This window comes from Typopeltis vanoorti, chromosome 10, assembly GCF_054136105.1.
Source record: "Typopeltis vanoorti isolate ZY-2024b chromosome 10, IOZ_Tvanoo_1.0, whole genome shotgun sequence".
NCBI classification, from domain to species: domain Eukaryota; kingdom Metazoa; phylum Arthropoda; class Arachnida; order Uropygi; family Thelyphonidae; genus Typopeltis; species Typopeltis vanoorti.
Window position 1 is genome coordinate 16,863,654 of NC_143558.1, and position 20,039 is coordinate 16,883,692.

Here is a 20,039-nt window from a genome sequence, read left to right on the forward strand (position 1 = left end):
ATGAGCCAGAAACAAAGCGCCAGAGTGCTGAGTGGAGACCACCAGAAGAGGGGCATCCAAAAAAAAGTTGCTTGGAGAAGTCAAAAGCAATGACAATGCTGATTTGTTTCTACGATTCCAAGGGCATTATCCACAAAGAATTTGTTCTACCTGGCCAAACAGTTAATGGTGAGTTTTATCTCGAAGTTTTGAAGTGATTGATAGTGAGAATTCGTTGCATATGGCATGAATATCATGATGCAGGCAGCTTGTCACTTTTGCACGATAATGCACCATCTCATCGTTCAAACATTGCGAGACAGTTATTGAGCAAAAACGAAGTTTGTGTATTGGATCACTCGCATAATTCACCTGATTTAGCACCCTGTGACTTCTTTCTCTTCTCCCGACTTCATTTGCCAATGAAAGGAAAGCGATACAACACCACTGAAAACGTTCAAGAGGCAGTAACCACAATTCTCAACAGTATCCCAAGAACCGATATAAAAAACTCATTCAACGAATTAATTGACCATGCCAAACGCTGTATCGAAGCTGAGGGAGAGTATACTGATTGAAATAAATATAATTGGCCTGTGTTTTATTTTCTATCAAAAGTTCGGTTTCTTTTTGGACAGAGGCTGTATGTAATATGTTTATGTTAAGTTGGAATTATCCTAAGAAGCAAAATCTTGCTTTGGCCAGAGATTAGAGGATTGTAAACAGCAAAACTGGAAGAAAACAGGAGTTCTCTGTGAGAAAAAAAATAGGACTGAGTTTTACTAGCAATGCTATTTAGAATGCTAATAAAGAATGGTTTGGAGAATTTAGAGATATCAGAACTTAATAAAGTTAACTCCCTAGCCAGTTTGAAGAAACACTGGCTTGGAAGGAGTGCACAATTACAATAGACTGGAAGGTAGAAATAAAAAATCATGTTAAAAGAGGCAACCAAGCCTGCAATAACTCAGGGAAATCTCAGGATCACAGGCAAGTTAAATGGAAGAATTTTAGAGGGCAAATTTAGAACAAAAACTGGAGGAATTGGTTTTTGGTGTATTTCAGCCTAGTAAAATTTTTTATCAATTAACAAATTAGTGAGAAAGTAACTGAATATGGAAAGCATATCCATTTGAATTATTCCCTTCATGCTTTCATGAGTGTCATAATCACTTGTCTTAAAACATCAGACAAACAGCACATGGCACTTAATAAAAAAATTCACTGGGAAGTACATGAGATGTTGTTCAATTTACAGTACATTAGTACAATGGAATTTGCAGTCAAGAAGAAGAAAAAGAAGAAACCTGATTAACATTAAATCTGAAAACCCACAGACTGTACTTTTTTATGAAATAAATAAGCAGGAAGAACAGTTGTAAAAAAATGAACAAACAGGAAGAAAAAATTTGTTCTGTGAGTTTTATGCTGAATTGTGAAGTGTGCTAAACAGCTATTGAATATGCTTTAAGAGTTAGATGAGAATAAAGAATTACTAATGCCAATACTCTGATAAACAGTAATCATGGATGTGTGTATAAAAAAGCATAAGCTGAATGTCTGTGTGAAAGCAGGTGAAATAAATTGGTAAGAGATGAGTAATTTACAAACCTAATTGCTATCGTTTGCGCAATTTTTGTGAGCTTTTAAAGGGTGCCATCCCACAAGTAAGAACACCTTGAACAAAAGAAAAAAAATAACTTCATTTCTTGAACTGAGGAGATATATGAAATATGTTTATGTCAAGTTGGAATTATCCTAAGAAGCAAAAATCTTGCCTTGGCCAGAGATTAGGGGATTGTAAACAACAAAACTGGAAGAAAACAGGAGTTCTTTGTGAGAAACAAGATAAGACTGAGTTTTACTAGCAATGCTATTTAGAACCCTAATAAAGAATGGTTTGGAGAATTTAGAGATATCAGAACTTGATATTTTGGAAATTTTGTTGAGCTGTGTGATGCAAGATATGTAAACTAAGAAAGATGAATGCAGCTTACTGTCATTAGCAAAATAGTGCATTGGATTTGCAGTCAAGAATGCTGTTAATATATAGGTAGTTCGACTTATGATGGTCAAAATTATTATTAAAAATTCTCTAATTTAACTTTGCCGCTGGCATACATACATATATCACATTGCTTTTGTATACACATTGCAGCTTCACCATTAGTCAAAAAGCAAAGCCTATCACCAATACGCAATAGCGGTTGCTATGATTCGTCCACTTCTAACTTATCACAGCCTTTGGCACGTTAGTTGCTAATAATCCCTATCATGTCCAGTAAGAGAAGTAATACTACTGATGAAAATACCAACATAAAAAAGAAGGCAAGGAAAGCTTTAAGTTTAGATGTTAAAATGAAGGTCATTAAAGCATATGATAAAAAGTTGGTGAAATAGCACGAGAAGAAACACTATCCCATTCAACTGTTTCAACAATTATAAAAGAAAAATAAATCAAGAATAATGGAAGCAGCTAAAGGGACAGTTAATATGAAATGTACAATTTTAACGAAAAAAAGAGAAGGGCCAATTCATGAAATGAATGGATATGGATGGATGATCAAATCAACAAGAATATTCCTCTCAGTTTGTTTATGATTCAAACAAAAGCATGCAGCCTATCAGACAATTTAAGGAAACAACAAGAAGATAAATATGGCGAGCATACATTTAATGCCATTAAAGATTGGTTTTATCGATTCAAAAGCTGATTTAACTTACGTAATAACATATGAATAACGCTTCGCCAAAATCGAAAAGCAAATTTGAGAAGCAGTCAGATGTTATTGCAAAATATATGAACATTAACCAATTTTCTGATTAAAAAAGCTACTCCTGATCACGAAAATAACCATATCGTCCAAATGAGTGAAAGTTACTTGTTTAATTAAAGACACCATTAATAAGTTTTTTGTTTATGTTTATGTTAACTAATATTTAAGTTTATACATTTTTAACCATTTTAAGTTAAATAGAAACCTAATTTATGAAAATATTATAACAGAAATCAAACAAATCAAAAATTTAAAAGTCCTCGACTTACAACGGAGACGTTAGAACGGAATCCCGTTGTAAGTCGAGGACTACCTGTATAGAAGGAAGGGAGTGATTGAAAGGACAAAGCACTGAAATACTCAGCATTAATCACCTCTCACACTGCTATAACAAACTACTGAAAAGTCCCTATCAAAGCCACTTAGGTATAATATTAGACATGCTTAAAGAAATTCACTGTGTGAATTTCTTTAAGTATAGCTTAGCGAACTTTTAAACATAGAAATTTCTTTAAGAAAGTTGACTGTAGTGGCAAATTTTAAGACAAAGATTCATTTATTATTATACATATTAACAACAAAGTTGCCAACCTAGTTGCAGAAGTCAGAAGACAGATCATGTAAAAGAAACTTAAATGCCTTGGAGATATCAAGGCAATCACTTAAGAACCTCACAATTTTCTATAATATTTGTTCAAAGGTGGAAGACATAACCAAGATCCTTATTAACTGACAGAATCCACAGTAAGAGCATCCATGGCGATAGTGGTTTATTAAATTAAGTTTCTGGGTAGCATTAATAATTATTTGATGGTAAAGATAGATATTACATTATATTCAGAGTGGTAGAGTGCCACTTAGCGAATGGCTTCTGAAAGTTGCTAATGAAAATAGGTTTTATTTTTGTAGTCAAGTCCTGATTTACGCTAAAGCATAGATTCATACTTTACCATGTAGGCATTCAAAACCGAAATCCCTATGGAATAGGTTGGTTATTCCTTATTCTAGGAATGTCTTATGGCTATAGAAGTGTGTATTCACTGGGCTGGTTTGCCTGTTCGGAGGGACAAAAAACCTGAGTTTCCAGGTGAAAAAACCTTCTACCTCTGTATGAGACCGGCTAACTCATCTTTAGTCAAAAGAGACCAGATAAAGGTTCTCATGTCACTGATGGGAATCAAACCCAGGACTTTCTGACCAAAGGGTTTCATCAATACCAAATGAGCTATGGAGGTTCTAAAGTAATAAAGTAAGTAGTAAAGTAGCAACCTGAATTTGCATTTTGGTGTAGTTTTGTTTATTTTTCATAGCTTAGCATTAGGTGAGTGACTGTGGAGTTTTTTGTGTGTTTGAAACAGATGTTTATTTTTATTATTTTGTTTTTGAAGCCTGCAATGAATGATGACAAATAGTAGTATGAATGAGATCCTCATGTTACACAGTTTGAAAATCAAATGTATTAATGGCATGGACTTTTCGAGAATGGTTTGTTATCATGTATACATGGCAGAATGTGGAAACAGTGTTTGGACAGACTGAACAGGAGACAAGAGAGGGTATGGATATGTCAAAACTGTGATATTCTGTTGCACTACAAGTTATTGGTAAATGTAAAACTGGCTGATAAAATGAAAGAGTGCATAATTGCAGAGCAAATGACCGTATGAATCATGGAAAGGAAGTGAGAGCAACTTCAGGAGCAATTAGTGTATGAATCACAGAACGGAAGCGAGAGACTATGGATGTGAAGGAAAGCAAAGAAACAAATGATAGACTAACAGTGGAATTTCCAGGATGCAAGACTTGAAAAATGAGTTGATCAGGATGAGAAGTGAAATGAAAAATATCTCTAGTGTAATAAGAAATGGATGAAGGAAAGCAGATGAGTGAGTTGTAGGGGTTATTGGAACAAATGAGCAGGGTGGCTTATTGGCAGAGCTATGCAGAGAAGGGATTGCAGTCTGCAAATGCGTGAGATGCATTTGAGGGGAGGATAGAAATGTACAAAAGTGATAAAGAGACAGTTTGCATTTAAATGAATATGGTGTGTCAGACTGTTACTCCAAGGAGGAGCAATGAGTGAGAGCAAAAGAAGTAAGAGGTAAAGCAAAAGATCAGGAGAGAGGAAATAGTGAGATTGAAGTGGCTGTAAATGAGAATAGTAGTAGTATGAGTGATAATGATAGAATAAGAATGCAAAATGGATGTGGACATGGGTGGTGGGAATCAGGGAGCATAAGGATGGTCAGTATGAGAATTGGATGGCCTGGGATGTACAGGATGTAGCTGAGTCAGAAGAGATAGAAAAGGTAAGTATTGATAAAGGCAAATGGGAATGGGTAGGTGTGGAGAACTCACAACCTACAAGTGGTATAGACAGGACTGGTTATAGACTTAAAAAGTGAATTCATGGGTTTATTTACAAATGCCAGGAACATCAGAAATAAGGCAGATGAAATGATTTTTCATCTACCTTATTTAAAATTTATTTAAATTTTTTAAAATTTAAATTATTTAAAACGGGGTGCTTAAGGGTCAAAGCTGTATAACTGAGAGGAGACCTCCACATAGCCTTTAAAGGAATGCGGAGAACCGACCAGGGCTTCTGACCTAATGTCCAATCCTCACCTTCTCGTGGTGCACCCTGTTGGGTATCTACTTTGATACTGAACGAACGAGGATGGGCTGGCAATTTGGGATTTAGCCGACCAAATTGTATCCTTATTGGTTAAACCAAAATAAAAAATGATGGTACAACATGACAAAATTTCATGCCGGCTGGGGGGGGTCGCCCGGTTAAACAAGGCCCCCGTTGTTTTCGCCAGGGAACCAGGGCGAACATCGAAAAGTCAGCTACTGGAACAAATCTGAAAACAAACCCCAACTCAACATCACCAGAGTTAAAGATCGGTACTATCAACGTAAGAAGCCTGAATGGCAAAGAAATAGAGCTAGCTGAGGAATTAGATAAGTACCAGATCGACATAATAGGGGGGGGTGACTGAAACAAAAAAGACCAAAACTGGTGAGATCTTTCTGAGCAATAAATACAAAATGTTATATTCAGGCAATGACAATCAAGGAAAAGAAGGAGTAGCCATAGTATTCAACACAAAATACGAGGCTAATCTTCTTGAATGTCAGTCAGTCTCAAGTAGAGTAATGTGGGCAAATATGAGAATGGGGAACTGGACAATGAGACTTATTTATGCCTATGGTCCCACAGAAGGTTCTACTAAGGTAGAAGTGGAGGAATTTTTTGAGGCTTTAGAAAAAGCAACTGACACAATGAAAAAGGAAAAGTTGGTCCTTGTTGGGGATCTAAATAGTAGAGTAGGAAATGATTGTGAGACATACAAAAATATTTTGGAAAAATTTGGAGAAAAGAGCAAAGCTAATAATAATGGCAAATATCTGTTGGATTTCTGCTCAGGACATGGACTGGTTATTACTAACACCATGTTCCAACATAAAAATGTGCACAAATTCACATGGAGAGAAGAGGCTAGGAATAAGAAAAGTCTCATTGACTATGTTATTGTTGATAGTGATGTTTTCTCCCTGGTGCAGGACACCAGAGTGCACAGAGGATTTGAAATTGGAAGTGATCACTATTTAGCCTTGAGCAGGATAAAATTGAATTTCATATTGAAAAGAATAAAATGTAAGAAAGTTTTAAAGCGAATAAAAGTTGAGCAGCTCTCAGATGTGAACTGTAGACTAAAATACAGAAATATTATTGAAAAGAAAATGAAAGAGTTTGAGAACAGGAATCAAACCTTGGAGATTCAGTGGCAAACTCTGAAGGAAACGTTGATTGATTCTGCCAGAGAGGCATGTGGTGAGGTTGTGTGCAAGGATAAAAAAATCAGAACTCCCTGGTGGACACAGGAAGTTAAAGAGGCAGTGAAGGAAAAGAAGAAAGCATATCAAAAGTTCCTGGCAAATAAGTCAGCTTTTACTCTTACAGAATACAGAGACAAATGTAAGAAAGCTAAACAGTGTGTAAAACTAGCTAAACAAAAGTCATGGGAGGACTTTGGCAAGAATATAGAAAATAAATATCAAGAAGGTGGCAAAATATTGTGGAGGTTGTTGAAGAAGCTTAGGAATGGAGGAAAGAGTGCTGTAAAAGGAATTAGAGATGATAAAGGTGAAATGAAAACAGGAGAAAAAGATATCCTTGAAGTATGGAGTAATTACTTTGAAAAACTGCTAAATGAAACAAGCAGTGATGACAGCACAGTGATAAAAAAACACTGACCAGGCATGCAGTCAGGAATACATATCCATACTTGAAGTAGAAAAAGCCATCAAAGGCTTGAAATGTGGAAAGGCAGCAGGAGTAGATAATATTCGACCAGAAATGCTGAAGTATAGCGGTATAAGAGTCTTACAGTAGCTGCACTGCATAGTTCAGAAAGCCTGGACAGAGGGACGAATTCCTGATGATTGGAGTCGAGCTCTCATAGTACCCATATATAAAAAGGGAAATAAAACTGAATGTGAGAATTACAGAGGTATTTCCCTACTGAGTGTTCCTGGCAAGATCTATGCAAGTATACTTGAGAAACGGTTGAGAAGAATTGTGGAAGAAAAGCTTGGTGAAGAACAAGCTGGATTCAGGTCAAATAGAGGCTGTCAGGATCAGATCTTCACTTTACGACAAATAGTCAAGAAAGCATGGGAATATAACAAAAATCTGTATTTAAGTTTTGTCGATTTGGAAAAAGCATATGACAAGGTGCCAAGAGAGAAGCTATTCAATACGCTGCAGTTATATGGTGTCAATGGGGCATTATATCAAGCAATACTTAGTCTTTATTTGAGTTGTGAGTCAGCAGTTAGAATTGAAGGAAGTACAGGGAGATGGTTTAATGTTAAATCTGGTGTGAGACAAGGATGTACATTATCCCCTCTGTTATTCATTATCTATATGGATCACATTATGAAGGAATGTGGTATTAAACCTGATATCAAAATTGGAGATGTTAATGTCAGCTCTTTGCTTTATGCGGATGATGTTATACTTCTAAATAAATCCGCTACAAGTCTGCAAGATTCTCTGACTAAATTGAATAGCTGTTGTAATAGGTATGGTATGAAGGTCAGCAATAAAAAGACAAAGACAATGAAAATAGGCAGAATCATTGAAAATGTCAACTGTGTTGTGAATGGAGAACCTGTGGAACAAGTAAAACATTTCAGCTACTTAGGCACAATTTTTACTGAAGATGGTAAACTAAATATAGAAATAAACAACAGAATCAGCAAAGCTGGTATAGTAGGCAGTCAATTGAATAAATTCATATGGAATAAGAAAGAAATTAGTCGGAACACTAAATTAGCTGTATACACGACTGTGTTCAAACCAATTTTAACTTATGGATCTGAGAGCTGGGTCAGAAGTAAAACACTTGACCAAAGACTAGAGACCGCAGATATGAGAGTCCTGAGAAAGATTAGAGGCGTGAACAGATGGCATCAATGGCAATATCATATTAAAAATGAGGATATTAGGAAAGAACTTGACATTGTCAGCATCCAGGAATGCGTTAGCAGAGCTAATCTCAGATGGTATGGTCACTTAAATAGAATGGAAGAGGAAAGATTAGCAAAACAAGTGTTCTCTGCCAGGTTGGCAGGAAAACGACCCAGAGGAAGACCAAGATATAGGTGGATTGATACGGTACAAAGTGCCTTAGACGATAGAAATATAAGATCTGATAATGTTGGAGTCTTGACAAGTAACAGACTGATTTGGAGGAAAATTGTAGATAGGAAGTTAGTAATGATGTAATTTTTTCATGTAGTACTGTCATATCCTGTACACCCCTTGTGGGTACATGGCAGGAATTTGATGATGATGATGATGATGAATTATTTAAAACCTATAGTAAAAAAAAAATTAATCAAAACACTAAATTAGCTATATACAAGACAGTGTTGAAACCAATTTTAACTTATGGATCTAAGAACTGGGTTAGAAACAAAACACTTGAACAAACACTGGAGAATACAGATATGAGCATTCTGAGAAAGATTAGGGGAGTGATCAGATGCTATCAGCGGCAGTATCATAGTAAAAATGAGGATATTAGGAAAGAGCTTGAATTTGTTAATGTAAATGCATTAGCAGAACTAATCTTCTCAGATCACATGGTGACTTTGGGAGAGGATAGATAGCAAAGCAAGTGTTCTTTGCCAAGTTGGCAGGAAAAGACTCAGAGGAAGACCAATATGAAGGTGGATTGATAGAGTAAAAAGCCTCAGAAGACAGAAATATAAGATCTGATAATGGAGTCTTGACAGATAGCAGATTAATTTGGAGGAAAATTGTTGATCATAAGTTGGTAATGATGTAAATTTTTCATGTAATACTATCACATCGTGTACCTCAAAACACTACAATTATATGGTGTAAACTAGATAATTATATTCAGCAATACACAGTGTATATTTAAAGTTTTCAAGAAGTAGCAAAGGTATAGGAAGATGGTTGATGGAAAATGGCTTAACGTAAGACAAGGGTATACACATTATCTCCACTATAATTAATCATCTGCGTGAATCACGTAATAAAAGAAAGTGCCATTAAGCCCAATATCAAAACTGAAGGTAATGATATCAGCTCTTTACGTTATGCAGATCATGTCAATACATCCAGTATAAGTCTGCAGGATTGCACAACTAAATTCAATTACTGTTGTAGTAAATATAGAATCAAAATTAGCAATAAAAAAAGTTAAAGAACTATGAAAATAAGCTGGAACACTGAAAACATTGTGCAGAATATAAAACAAATAAAGTACTTAAGCTATTTAGGACCAATATTTGGTAAAGATGGCAAATTTAATATGGAAATAGACAACAGAATTGGTAAATTTGGTATTGTGGAAGCCAAATTATTAAATTTATGTGGATTTATTTATTCAATTTAGAAAGAAATTATTCATATACAAGCATTGTTTGCATACTATCTATATACAAAATAGTGCTCAGAGCAATTTAAAACTTATAAATCTCAGAGCTGGATTAGAAGTAAAATAAATGATCAAAGACCACAGATATGAGAGTTCTGAGAAAAATTATTTCTCAGAACGAAAGTGAGCAGATGGCATCAGTGTCAGAATCTCATTAAAAAATGAAGATATTAGGAAGTATACTGACAGTGGTAGCAATCAAGAATGTATGATCAGAACTACTCTCAAGTGGTATGGTCATTTATATAGAATGAGAGAGGAAAGGTTAGTAAAACAGGTTTCTGATGTCAGGATGACTGGACAAGACCTAGGGAAAGACCAAATGTGGGTGGACTGAAGTAGTTAGAAGTGCTTTAGAAGACTGAAATACAAGATATCACAATAATGAAGGTCTGACAGATAAGACTAATTTGTAGGACAACTGTCGATAGCAAGTTATTTAATCCTCTCCAACTTCCTCATCCCAAAAAACCCAGGAGACCAGACCTGAGCACAGTAATCCAGATGTGGACATTTCAAGACCTTATAAAGAGGTATAACAACTTCTTCATCTCTACATGTTAATGTGTTCTTCAATAGTCAAGTAATCTTATGAGCTACCTTAGCAATATTTCAGCAATTTCAGCTCTGTCTCCCACCACCTCTAAATCATTACCTTCATCTATTTCCTGGAGTACAGTTCCATCAATGTATTACATGGCTTGTAATCTGTTTATCCCTAAATGATTACCTTTACATTTCTCGATATTAAACTGACACCCATTAACTTTTGCCCACACTGACAGCCTATTTAAATCATCCTGCAAACTCTCCACATCACCTTGATTCACTATTACTCTAACTAATTTTGCATCATCAGCAAACAACTGAATATTTCCTTTCAGGTTATTTCTTATATCATTTATGAACAAATTAAACAGTAGTGGTTCTAGAACTGAACCTTGCATCACTAATCACCAGCTTTCGCCTCAATTCTGCTCCTCAATATACTTTTTTTGATATCTCTCCAGCAGCCACACTCTTCTCCATATAACCAGTATCATGTCCATCCCCATTTGTTCTAAATTGTATAAGAGTTCCATGTGGTACTCAGTCAAACGTCTTTGCAAAATCCGGCAGAATCATTGTGTAATCATTTCCCTTATCCATCTCAGCTGTCACCCCATTATAAAAAGTTAGCAGATTACTAAGGAATGACTGACCTTCCACAAAGCTATGTTGCTAGAAATATGGATAGAAATATGAATATCATATTTCTATCCATCCATTTATGAATTCTCTTTTTGACCAATTTTTCCAGTACTTTTACCACTACTCCTGAGATACTGATTGGTCTATAATTTGAACTGCAGTCTTAAAACCTCCTTTATGAAAGGGAATTATTTTGCCCTCTTTCCACTTCCCTGGAACTCTACCAGAATTGAGACTTAAAGTGCCTACTCAGAAGCAGTGCAAGTTCCCTCAAATGGTAAGCTGATATCCCATCTAAACTCACAGCTGTATTTATCTGCTTCTGTCACCTCGTGACCATCAGCACTCATTCAGGTTATTCTTCCATAGTCATCTTCATCTTGCCACATAGCGAAATAACTCTTTGGGATTTCCCTTGGCCTGCTCAGCTAGTTTCTTCTCGCAATCTGATTTTGCCTTCCTCACCATACTGGTCACTTTTCTTGCCTGGCCCTGTAGTATTCATGAATTTTCTGGTCACCTTTCTCCTTATATATCCTCCATAGCATTTTATTTTTCTGCAGCTCATGCTTAATGATATTCTCATCCATCTAACTCCTACCTGATCAACCCTGCTTACCTTAGCTATACAATTTAATATATCTTCCTATAGATGTCCCTTAACTATCTTCCAAGCACTATTAAAATCCTTTTCTTGCAGGGTTTTATGACATGGAACAGTTTTGAGCTTCTTCTGAAGCTTATCATAATCAATTACCTTGAAATTCCACATATATCCCTTCTTGACAGAATATTCTTCATGTTTTACAATTTCCCAAGTCAAGCTCGCATGGTCACTTTCTCCAATCAGAGGTAATGTGGCCACCTTGGTTATGGATAGCTCTTCTGATCCTATGACCAGGTTCAATACTCTAATACCTCGAGTGCTCTCCATCACATGCTGCCTGAAATAATTATCTCTCGGTAGGTGCAAAAATTCCATTTACTTCCTGCCATGTGATCTCACTTCTTTTCAATCTATATCTCCATAGTTGAAGTCTCCCATAATAATCACTCAACCTGCACTCATTATACTAATTTGCTGATGCAGGTCTTCCAATCCAACCATATATTTTGTCTTTATCTCACACCATGTTGTTTAATTTTGATGGTATATATCAGAACAGACTTATAAGTAAATAATTATTTACTGACTTATTGCTGATATTTCGCTTATGTTATAACCAGCATCTTCGAAGCACAAAAACATAGTTTGTCACAGTATGTAAGACTACAACAACAACATGGTTTTACTGTGGACATCCGCATCAGTGAACATAAAAGATACATATGGCACTATGGCAAGTCGGGCCTAGCAGACCATGCTTTGGATACCCCTGCACACAGGATCAACTGGAAGAAAACAAAAGTACTGCACAGAAGCTTTTACAAGTCAGAGAGATTGTTCTTAGAAGCAACAGAAGCCTTGAAACATACTCCAAATCTCAACAATTATGGCTGTATAAATTTGCCTAGGATTTGGGAGACAGTCACCTTAAGACATAACTAGTACCTGCTTTCTCTCTGTTTTTTTTTTTTAGATAGAGGGCACCTAATTAGAACTTTAGTCTTTGTGTTGTTGCTACAATTTTGTTAAACTAGTTTCTTTGTTACACCATGTTGCTGTGGTCTCGCTTACTGTGACAAACTATGTTTTTGTGCTCTGAAATGCTGGTTATAACACCAGTGAAATATCAGCAATGAGTCAATAAATAATTATTTACATATAAATCTGTGTTCTGATATAAACTGTCAAAATTAAACAGCATGTACGATGAACACATAAGCCTTTCTACACATTTATCTCACACCAGACTATTCAAATGAACAGCCAACCTTCTGTCTATTTCCTATTCTTTTTTGGCTGCAATTTATCTGCTATCATCAGCAGTACCCTGCCCCCATCTTATATTCTCTGGCTTTCCTTAAAACACTAAAACCTTCACATTCTATCCCTGTAACTACATCATCTGCTGTTAGTATAGCCTCCATAGCTCAGTTGGTTTAGACAAAGCCCTTTGGTCAGAAAGACCTGGGTTCGATTCCAGTCCATGATATGAGGAATCTTATCTGTCTCTTTTGACTAATGGTGAGTTAGTCGGTCTTGTATGGAGGTAGAAGGTTTTTTTCACCCGAAAACTCTGGTTTTTCGTCTCTCAGAACAGACACACACACGGATCTATAGTCATAAAATACACACTTAATCCATCATAGGAGGGGCTGAACCAGTCCAATGGGATGGTCAAGGAACTGGGGAGTGGGGGTAACACATAAATAAAAAAAGATCTGTTATTAGTCTAGTCTCACTAATGCCTATAACTTTTGGCAAGGTTGCACTAACTCCTCTCTCTTATTGCTGATACTTTTGGCATTAGTATATAGAAACTGCAGCATCCCCCTTAGGTCCCTAACTACCTTTACTTCCTGAATTGACTATCCTACGCAATATTTTGACACTCGAGAGACTAGATTCTGCACTTGTTGGTCATTCTCACACTCACTTGCCTCAGGGGATCTGATCCCTTCACACATTCACCTGAATCCACCCTAATTGCTAAGTTTTCTGAATTTGAGGTTCAGCATGCATGGTGAACAAAGCTCTCTCTAGATACCTAACACCAAAGCTATTTAGTTGCTGGCTGTCGGCTTCATACAAATCCTTCTTTCTATCAAACAGGCCATAGGTCCACAAACTCTACATCATTCCTTCTGCACTACCTGTATGTTGATTTGCTTGCAATCAAACCCCCCCCTCTCAATTTGCCTCTATCACATCATGGCAGGAGACTTATAAGTTTTAGCTTCTCGCTTTGTTTTTGCTTTGTCCAACAACTCCTTCCTTCATCCAAGTGTGAGCAAACAAAGTTTGCACCTGAAAGTATCTTCAGGACTGGGTTAAGGTGGTACAGCACCAGGGCAACTCGTTGCAAAGGTGGAGCAAGCTACCAACACTCCTATTCTAGTATCTCCTATAATGCAAAACACATCTCCTTGCGGATATGTCTAATGTTATGCATTAAGGGAAGGGCCACTACCCAGACCGGTTTCGACCTTTATTGAGGTCTCTTCAGTGGGAGCCAGGCCCAAGTCGAGATAGCAGGCAGAAGCATTAGCAGGTCATCTCCACCTATAGGAATTGCCAATTAGTGTGCCACCCTTTTTTTTTAATAAATTACTCTGGATTTAGAGAAAGATGTTGAAAGTTTATTTTCCACTTGGTTAGAGTATAATAAATTTAGTTTAATCCTTTATCCAAGTGTGAGCAAACAAAGTTTGCACCTGAAAGTATCTTCAGGACTGGGTTAAGGTGGTACAGCACCAGGGCAACTCGTTGCAAAGGTGGAGCAAGCTACCAACACTCCTATCCTAGTATCTCCTATAATGCAAAACACATCTCCTTGCGGATATGTCTAATGTTATGCATTAAGGGAAGGGCCACTACCCAGACCGGTTTCGACCTTTATTGAGGTCTCTTCAGTGTTTTGCATTATAGGAGATACTAGGATAGGAGTGTTGGTAGCTTGCTCCACCTTTGCAACGAGTTGCCCTGGTGCTGTACCACCTTAACCCAGTCCTGAAGATACTTTCAGGTGCAAACTTTGTTTGCTCACACTTGGATAAAGGATTAAACTAAATTTATTATACTCTAACCAAGTGGAAAATAAACTTTCAACATCTTTCTCTAAATCCAGAGTAATTTATTAAAAAAAGGGTGGCACACCAATTGGCAATTCCTATAGGTGGAGATGACCTGCTAATGCTTCTGCCTGCTATCTCGACTTGGGCCTGGCTCCCACTGAAGAGACCTCCCACTGATGAGACAAGTTCCAGATTTAGCGGCCCCGAGAGAAAGCTCCATGTTCCAGTCTTCTTTTGGATTCCAGTTGCCAGTTACCAGATCCCGAGAGAGAGAGCTCCTATTCCAGTATTGTTTGGTAAGAACCCTTCTAGTTTTTCTTTTGTTGGTTTTTATTTTTTGCGGCCTCGTTCCAATCGGTGCAGGTCCGTTTTAGGGTATTTCCTTTTGGGGACTGAAATTTGCTATTCCGTTGGTAAAGTATTTGCTTTTAAACAATGTCGAAATTCTTGCCAAGAGTTCGTACTCTCGTGATCGAAATTGACCCAAACATCGACAAAGCGACGTTTGTGAGAGCTCTTCTCAAAGTCGTCAAAGCAGAAAGTGTTTATGGGCTTACCCCTTACGGGGGGGGGGTAGATTCCAAGTAGTAACAAACAACATAGAAACAAGAGAAATGCTCCTTAAGGGTGTAGAATGTGAAGGGAAAAAATACCTACCCTTCCTAGTCGGAAGTATTTTAAAATCCATAAAAATTGACAGGTTTCCACTCGAATATCTAGAGAAAGGGGAGGAAATCATTAAAACCATTTTCTCCAAGTGGGGGACTGTCCGAAACGTAACATTCGGACAAGACGCGGATATCCCAGAGTGGAAATCAGGGGAAGTGAGCATTTCAATCGAGATGAAAACCGAGGTCCCCAACTTGATTTTTTTAGGCTCAGCAAGAGTAATAGTCAATTATCCAGGCGTAAGAAAACAATGTTTTCGGTGCACCGCTTTGGGTCACCTTAGCGCTCACTGCCCGAAAAACAACACATGCCACAACTGCTTATCGACAGAACACACATTGAATCAATGTGATTCACCGTGCCATAAATGTGGGAACACATCCCATAAAATAGATATTTGTCCTAATAGGACCCTTGCAGAAAGAGCAGGAGGGTCCATAACACCTGTGGCAGTAGCCATTCCTAAGCTCACAACACAGGACTCTCGAGCTACCGGCCAAACAGTAAACGAACCACAAACAACTGAACCAGAAGAGTTTCCAGCCCTCCAACCGCCAGTTACCGCAACGACTACTGGGAGGAACGCAGAAGGGAGAATTAGGATGAAAAAGAAACAGAACACTATGAAATCTTACACCAATGAATCGGAAGGCAACAATAACAGTACAGAAACAGAGGAAATGGAAATCAACACCAGTACAACAAAACGACCCATCACACCGGAAGAAGAAGGAGAAATGAAACGAAATAAACAGGATACAAACACCGGTTCTTCTCACGCCATTACAAAACCGGTAAAAAGAAAAGAACCCCGATATGAATATTCGAATGTAACAGAACGAATCCTATTCTATCTTAGGAATAAACCCGAGATAAAAAATAAAGTCCACACAGCTGTACAGGAAAAGGGAGACGTGGCTTTGCAATGTGAAGGTGAGCTAGAGAGTCTTAGAATATGGCTCAAGTTTGGGAAAGTCACTTACGACCGAGCGGAATGGAATGAATGCTTGAAGAGAATATGGCAACTTAATGATGAAGAGTCAGTACACGTACTCACAGTGATGGAAAACGTGGTAAAAGACTATGAGGAAGCGGTAAAAGATAGCAGGGCAAATACTCTTTATTATAATATAACTTTATTATACTCTAACCAAGTGGAAAATAAACTTTCAACATCTTTCTCTAAATCCAGAGTAATTTATTAAAAAAAGGGTGGCACACCAATTGGCAATTCCTATAGGTGGAGATGACCTGCTAATGCTTCTGCCTGCTATCTCGACTTGGGCCTGGCTCCCACTGAAGAGACCTCAATAAAGGTCGAAACCGGTCTGGGTAGTGGCCCTTCCCTTAATGCATAACATTAGACATATCCGCAAGGAGATGTGTTTTGCATTATAGGAGATACTAGGATAGGAGTGTTGGTAGCTTGCTCCACCTTTGCAACGAGTTGCCCTGGTGCTGTACCACCTTAACCCAGTCCTGAAGATACTTTCAGGTGCAAACTTTGTTTGCTCACACTTGGATAAAGGATTAAACTAAATTTATTATACTCTAACCAAGTGGAAAATAAACTTTCAACTCCTTCCTTCATAGAATATCTCTCACCTCTCATATTTACTGCCAATCAAGATAGTTCTTTCACTTTACCTTTTTGCATCCAGATGGCATGACTAATATCATTCCTTCTGCACTACCTGTATGTTGATTTGCTTGCAATCAACCCCCCCCCCCCCCCGCCTCTCAATTTGCCTCTATCACATCATGGCAGGAGACTTACAAGTTTCAGCTTCTCGCTTTGTTTTTGCTTTGTCCAACAACTCCTTCGCATCCTCCTTCATAGAATATCTCTCACCTCTCATATTTACTGCCAATCAAGATAGTTCTTTCACTTTACCTTTTTGCATCCAGATGGCATGACTAATATCATTAAGTTTTGTACCAGGGAAATATGATTTTGTCATATTTTGTTAAGTACTCCTCTGATTACTGAGTCCCCGTACATGATTTCTCCTTACCATGTTTTTCTTGTTTGTTGACATGACCTTGATTTTTACCTTGGACTATATGCTTCTTTCTCTTCTCAGCCCTGTTAATCTCTTGCTGCTTCTCAACTTTCTGATTTTGTGTTTTGTCCTATGAAAGATAACATTCAAGAATGCTATTTTCTTATTTACATCTCTACAGGAGAATTTCATTCTGCTGTATTTTCACTGCAACATGTTCAATATTAATTCCAACATTATCTCGTTTACTATCTGTTCTACTTACATTTGCTTTATTCTTGCCACCTAATTGGCACTTGCTGTCATAAACTGAATACAGACTCATTCATCTGTTTCAATCTTTCCATAAATTCTTTCATTTTCATGACTAATATATTTCATACACAAAATCAGCACATGATTTTGTGTGCTGTATACAAAATCATGTAAATTCAAATCACCCAACAATGATGTCTTTGCCACCATTGTTCTACCATATATTGGTACCATAGTGACATTATTGTACATAAAATAAAAAAATAAATAAAAAAAAAAAACCATACAAAATTCAGTTATAAACAAAACAACTCAGCAGTGGAGGCCGGTGAAAATTTTAAGTGGGGGTGCTGCATATTCAAAAAACTTTTTTTTCCTTAATCAGTAACGAATCTTTAATAATTAAATTTACATATTAAAAATTGCTTTATTAAAATATTTCATCCTCACCACGAACAAACACCAATAATAAAAGTTTCGTATCAATAGCAATGATAAGCGCAAATGAATATCGGCGTTAGATCGCAGTGCATTTGTTTCATGTAATGATAATTAAAAAAATATAATTATTTTCATATTTTCAACAGTAATGCTCGCCATAATTCAGCCTTGTATCTATAATAAATAAATAATTATGTTATTTCAACAAAATAAACTAAGATTTACAAAAAATAGTTCACCACGAACACGCTCCAATAATAAACGTTTCATATCTCACAAAATAACGTGCACAAGCTTATAATACACTGTCCAAGCAGCAGTGTATCTAATGACGTAATGTGCAAAGACAAGCACAAACGAATATCAGCATTAGATTAACTGAAGCGTTAATCGAACAATTCCAATTATTAACTATTCAATCGAGGTGCTTAAGGGTCAAACCTGTATAACTGAGAGGAAAACCTCCACATAGCCTTTAAAGGAATGCGGAGAACCAACCAGGGCTTCTGACCTAATGTCCAATCCTCACCTTCTCGTGGTGCACCCTGTTGGGTATCTACCTGGATACTGAACGAACGAGGATGTGCTGGCAATTTGGGATTTAGCTGACCAAATTGAATTCTTATTGGTTAAACCAAATTAAAAAATGATAGTACAACATGACAAAATTTCATGCAGGCTGGAGCATCACCCGGTTAAACAAGGCCCCCGCTGTTTTTGTCAGGGAACCAGGGTGAACAGCGAAAAGTCAGCTACTGGAACAAATCTGAAAATACACCCCAACTCAACATCACCAGAGATAAAGATTGGTACTGTCAACATAAGAAGCCTGAATGGCAAAGAAATGGAGCTAGCTGAGGAATTAGATAAGTACCAGATCAACATAATAGGGGTGACTGAAACAAAAAAGACAAAAACTGGTGAGATCTTTCTGAGCAATAAATACAAAATGTTATATTCAGCCAATGACAATCAAAGAAAAGAAGGGGTAGCCATAGTATTCAACACAAAATACGAGGCTAATCTTATTGAATGGCAGGCAATCTCAAGTAAAGTGATGTGGGCAAATATGAGAATGGGGAAGTAGACAATGAGACTTATTTATGCCTATGGTCCCACAGAAGGTTCTACTAAGGTAGAAGTGGAGGAATTTTTTGATGCTTTAGAAAAAGCAACTGACACGATAAAAAAGGAAAAGTTGGTCCTTGCTGGGGATCTAAACAGCAGAATAGGAAATGATTGTCAGACATACAAAAATATTTTGGGAAAATTTGGAGAAAAGAGCAAAGCTAATAATGATGGCAAATATCTGTTGGATTTCTGCACAGGACATGGACTGGTTATTACTAACACAATGTTCCAACATAAAAATGTGTACAAATTCACATGGAGAGAAGAGGCAAGGAATAAGAAAAGTCTCATTGACTATGTTATTGTTGATAGTGATGTTTTCTCCCTGGTGCAGGACACCAGAGTGTACAGAGGATTTGAAATTGGAAGTGATCACTATTTAATCTTGAGCAGGATAAAATTATTATTATTATTATTATTATTATTGTTCCGGGAAACTCCAAGGAGTCGACAGACTCATCGAGGGAGGCCCTAACATCTTGTCTGGAATAACTATTCAACATTCACACAGTAGCTATCATATCTTGCCTGGAACTCATTCACGGTCGTAGCACCCACAACAGACTCTGGAAGCTTATTCCACTCATTCACCACTCTCCAAGTAAAAAACCTAGCTCTAACACCCTTGTCAACCACGCTCTTGCCCAGCTTCCATGCATGGCCCCTAGTCCTCCCACCACCAGTCATATTTTCAAAAATATCTTCTGGATCAATCTTATAAAAACCCTTAAGTAATTTGAATGTCTCAATCATATCACCCCTCCTTTGCCTATCGTCCAATTTCTGCAACCCACAAATCTTCAACCTATTCTCATAAGGTTCATTCCACAGACCTGCTATCATCTTGGTCACTCGTCTCTGGACCCTCTCCGCTTCCTCCCCATCACGAAGAAACCCTGGTGCTCATAAAATTGAATTTCATATTGAAAAGA

General features: G+C 37.2%; 1 protein-coding gene across 1 annotated transcript in view; it reads right to left on the reverse strand.

Annotated features, from left to right (window-relative positions):
• LOC150102194 (uncharacterized) overlaps positions 1–20,039 on the reverse strand; it is a 238,490-nt gene that overhangs the window by 44,220 nt on the left and 174,231 nt on the right. The window lies entirely within an intron of this gene.